The sequence below is a fragment of the Mus musculus genome, chromosome 15 (assembly GCF_000001635.26).
Source record: "Mus musculus strain C57BL/6J chromosome 15, GRCm38.p6 C57BL/6J".
Classification (NCBI taxonomy): domain Eukaryota; kingdom Metazoa; phylum Chordata; class Mammalia; order Rodentia; family Muridae; genus Mus; species Mus musculus.
Window position 1 is genome coordinate 10,828,833 of NC_000081.6, and position 5,072 is coordinate 10,833,904.

General features: G+C 43.2%; 1 long non-coding RNA gene across 1 annotated transcript; it reads left to right on the forward strand.

Moving 5' to 3' along the window:
• The first annotated feature begins 218 nt into the window (after window positions 1-218).
• Gm19276 (predicted gene, 19276) lies at window positions 219-3,881 on the forward strand. Its single transcript, NR_040357.1, has 3 exons — window positions 219-261; window positions 2,426-2,536; window positions 3,166-3,881. It is a non-coding gene; the product is annotated as a predicted gene, 19276 (long non-coding RNA).
• The last annotated feature ends 1,191 nt before the right edge of the window (window positions 3,882-5,072 follow it).

The window sequence follows — 5,072 nt, forward strand, 5'->3', positions numbered from 1 at the left end:
AACCAAAATCCCACAATTCTCACTTATGCGGTGTGACCTTAGATTCCTGCTCCACACCTTCCCAGTCATGCTGAATCACTCGGTGAGCCAAATTGACCTTTCTCTCCTTGAGTAGCTTTTGTCAGATAACTGTCATAGCAACGAGAAAACAAACCTATATAGAAAACTGGTAGGACCTAAGGAGGGGACACTTACTGTGATAAACCCATGTGGGTCACAGCTTCTGAGAACAGGTTTGTGGAATAACTATGGGAGAATGTGGTGAGTCCATCTTTATAATTCCTAGAATGCTATAGGCAGAGGTTACTGAACAATTGTGGAGGCAGTTTGGAAGAAGAGGATACTGAGAGAAGTTCTAACAGTGGAAGTTTCACAGTGGGACTAGGGCTCTGTCAGGATGGAAGTAGAGGCGATATGTGTTATAACCTGGCAGGAAATCCGGCTCCATTCTGCCCATCTTGAGACTATGAATGGGGCAATGAGCTAATTTGTTGAGTGGAGGAAATCTCAGGACAGGATAGCATTAAGACTGTGTGATGGTTACTGTGCTTAAGATTTGCATCAAGAGAGAACAGAAAGATCAGGGAATGTGAAGTGTGGTAAAGATAAGAGTATGAGCAAGTTTACCACTGTGGTCAGGTAGGCTGTGGAGAAACAACTGTGATTGGTTGTCACCAGGAGAGACAGTAGGAAAGGCTCTTGGATGACAAAACTCTATTCAATGAAGATTTGGAAATGGAAGTTCAACAGAAAACCCTGTTGTCAGAAGCCACTGGAGGAATTTTCTGCTCAAAACAACCTACAAAAGGGTTTCCCCCGTGGTCCACACTGGAGGCTGTTGGAACTGAAGTTCTACACGTCAAACTGACAGCAGAATCTGAAGCAGCAGAATCATGTGATTTGGCAAGGAAATCACAAGGGTGTGGGGCTTATGGAGGCTTGAGCCAAGCTGCTGAAGTTAGGCAATATGTTCTTTGCAAGGAGTCCCTGAACGGCCACCTTGTAAAGTTGGGAAGGTGAAACCCAAGTTGAAGTGGATGACATTACAAGATGTTGGAGACGTCAGGACCATGAGATGTTTGTTGAGGAAAGCTGCTGGAATGAAATGCAGCTGGCCCAAGAAACGTCACATGATCTAAAGGGTCAAGGTTGCCCAAGGCAGTTGTCATTCAAGTGATTCTATCACAAGCCTGAGATGCTACATATAGCACTATAGGATTTAGCTCTCGTCTTTCTGGGTATGAGCCTTGCTTTGGTCTGATCTTTTCTTGCTTACTCCTCCCATTAGTAATGTTTATTCTTTGCCATTGTATTTTGGAGCTATGTAACCTGCCTTTTGTATTTATCAGGACTCCTAAGAGATTATCTTGAGTCTCAGAACAGTGTTGAGACTGTTACAGATTATAAAGACTTTAAAGTTGGACTAAATCCAGTTTGCATTATGTGATAGAAATGAGGCTTTAAGGGCCAAGAGTGGAATATTTGATTTAAAGTGATGTGTTTGGGTGGCAAGCTGACAAGGGCTGGAACTGTGATTAGTCTTTCCCGACAACTTGGCTGGATATAGAATTACCATAGAAACAAGCATCCTGGTGTACCTGTTGAGGGTGTTTCTAGAAAGGAAAGCCCACCTTTCCTTTGGATAACAGGATTCCTTGGGCAGGGGTACTGAACAGGTTGAAATGGAGAAAGCTGGCCAAATACCAACCTTCATCTCCCGCTTCCGGAACCTGATCAGTGGCTCTATGCTCCTACACCATGCTCCCTCCCCCCACCTCCAAATTATTAGGCATAGCTAAACCCTCCTTCCTTAACTGGCTTTTGACACATGTTTTGTCACAGCCACGGGAAAAGTAGCTAATACAGGGAGAATGTGGGGGAGGCGACAGAAACGTCACATAGTAGATTTCTCCAGTTCTCCTGGGAAGGAGGAAATCACACCTAATAATTTTTCCTCATTGTTAACTTTGGTTATATTTTGGTTAATGTAGACATCCATTTACCTCTCTTGTGATAAATAACACTTTATTAGTTACCAGGTAGGAAACTGCCTTGTTAAGCCAGACCCCTCCCCACAAAAGAATTGCTCCCCACTTCCTAAATATATAATCCTCAACTGTGCTAATAACAACCCATAAACTTTTCCAACTGTCATAAATGATCCCAACTTCTTTAGAAAGAAATGCAAAAATTTGTACTTTAAAGAAAAATGAGAAAAGAAAAACATTTGATGTTCACATGCAGAGAAAGAAGTCACGTGTTGGGAAATCTCTTCTCTAAGATGGAAAGTTTCTAGGCGAGCCCCCAAGAACAGCAATGTCTACAAACAGCACTACGTTATTTTCAAAGACATCACATGCGTCACAGTTTCCATGTATGCCACGCAGTTTATCTTCTTTACATTCATTATCGTTTATTCTAGCAGGTGAGAGTACTCCAGAGATGCAAGGCAGGAAAGACAACTTCAGATTTATGGCTCCTGACTGCCAGAGCCCTATTTACTTAAAGCTCATGAAGAAGATGACATCATTGAGCTGTAAGTATGGAGTTTAAATGAATCCTGAACATGTTCCTGAGCCTGAAAGAGAAACAGGATTCCAGCTCACAAGAAATCAGCACCTCCTCCCCTCTCCCTCCTCCTCTCTTTCCTCCTCTCCCTCCTCCTCTCTTTCCTCCTCTCCCTCCTCCTCCTCTTCTTCCATCTCTCCTTCCCCCTCTCCCTTCTCCTCTCCTTCCTCCTCTTCCATCTCTTCTTCCCCCTCTTCCCTCCTCCCCAGGCAGGGTTTCTTTATACAGACCTAGCTGTCCTAGAACTCTCTCTGTAGACAAAGCTGGCCTCACATTCAGAGATCCTCCTGCCTTTGCCTCCTATGTGCTGGGATTAAAGATGTGGGCTGGAAAATCAGTGCTTTTTGTTGGCTACCATTCCCCCTTTTCCCCACTCCTCTTTTCTTGGCTTTTAAGAAAAGTCCAGACCTGTCTTTGTGTGTGTGTGTGTGTGTGTGTGTGTGTGTGTGTGTGTGTGCGTGTGTGTGTGTGTGTGTGTGCATGTTTGAGTGCATGAATGTCAGTTCATAGGTACCATGGTGCATATGTAGAGTTCATAGGACAGATTCTAGTTTCCATTCTTATTTTCTGCAGTCTCTACCTCCCGTCTCTTTGCAGGAGTGCTGGGATGATTACAGAGGAAGATGCCACCACTCTGGACTTTTACTTGGAATCTGGGGATTTGTATACAGATCCTCACAAGTGCATAACAAGTGTTTTACAAACTGAGCTGTCACTCCAGCCTGAGAGCACTGAGATTTTGACACTCAGTCTTGAACATTGGGTTCACAGCATCTCAGCTGACAGCACGTGGCAGAGGTTACAAGGAGCCAGGGTAATGGCTGTAAAAGGAGGGAGGGAAGAGGTTTAGGCTGCTTGGCATCAATGGTGGATTGGAAGTCAGAGGACCCCAGATGCCACCCCTAGACCTCACAGCTGGTGAGAACTTGGTAGCTTCCTGAGTTCTGAAGTTCCAACTTTTGCTTTCAGGTGCTACTGGTCTCTTGGGAGCAGGGGGTGTCCTCAGTAAAACACAGTACCTTAGGTAGACAATAGTGGGACCTTCTTGGACTTGACATCAGTTTAATGAATAAACACATGGACACTCATACATTTTTAACCTTAGGCCTTTTGCCTGGGCTTCCTCCCAGCCAGCTCATCTAACTTAATCTTATTATTCTAGACCACATCCCACCATGTGACTAGTCCTTTACCTCTTTTCTGGCAGTTTCCTGGAGCAGGAGTCCTCGAGTTAAAACAAATTGCCCACTGTTTCCACAAGGACTAAGTAATGATTGCCTCTTTCCTAGAATACAAAACTGAATTTGGAAATCAAAGGTGATTTTTTTTTTTTACCCCATTTGAACAAACCGTTCAGTCCTGCAAAGAACTTTAGAAGAAACCTCAGTGGACCCTGGAGGCAAAACCCAAACAAGAACTAGTCTGCTCCCTTGTCTAAAACTGCGTTCCTGAAATGGCTCATGGCTGTCATTAATGAGGTTAGTATTCTAGTTCAAAATTACTTAGGAAACATTATCAGTACTATTTTCTTGTTGCTATTGTCCAGCTGTTTGCACCCTAGGATATCTGTGAATATGACCAACACATTCTTTGATTGCCTTTAATTAAAAAAAAAAAAATCCAATGGCCAGTTAGCTGGGCAGGAAGTGGAAGGTGGGACTTCCTGTGCAAAAGGAACCGTGGGAAGAAGAAGTAGGAAGGTCCTGGTCCCCAGGAGACCTGAGAGGAGACTGACTTGATCACAGGTTTTGAAGGGACAGCTAGCCACATGGTTGTATGGGACTAGGTAATCAGGTTAACTTACATGAGCTATTATTATTATGAGAGTCTATCTGCTAAGGCCTAAGGTTTTCAAATACTAAAAGGTCTCTGTGTGGTTATTTGAGAAAAAGCTGGTTAAGGGATAATTGCTACCATATTAATTTCTAGCAATCTTAGTATTTACAGGGCATTAGATTTCTAATACATAGAACTTTAAAGAAACACATTCAAAAGACAGCAGCACTAGATTCAATTTCCATGTACCTCAGCATAATTTTCAGCCTGTATCAGACTTTAGGGTTTTTGTTTGTTTGTTTGTTTTACCTTTTGAGTTTGAAGAATCCCAGAGAGGGGCTGTCTGTGTCTTTGGCTGTGTTCAGACTGGTAGTGACAAAGGGGACTTGGAAATTAAGCCTTCGGAAATGAGACAATACTTCTCAAAATAGTCCAAGGGTTTTGGTTTTGTTGTTGTTGTTGTTTCTTCTCCTTAAAGCAGAGGGATAGGGTCTAGAAAAATGTCCCGGAGAGCTCAGGTTTGCCTGGATGGTTTGTTAAACTGTTTCCTTTCTCTTTGAGGTTTCTCACACCATTAGCGGGCTGGCCTGGGCTACCCACGGAGGATTTATTCAGTAGTGTTCCTATTGATTACAGTGATTACAGAATTGCCCTGACTTGGAATTCACCAAGACTTTTATCAATACACAAGATAAGCACAAGGCTTTATCTATAAGATGTTCCATCTT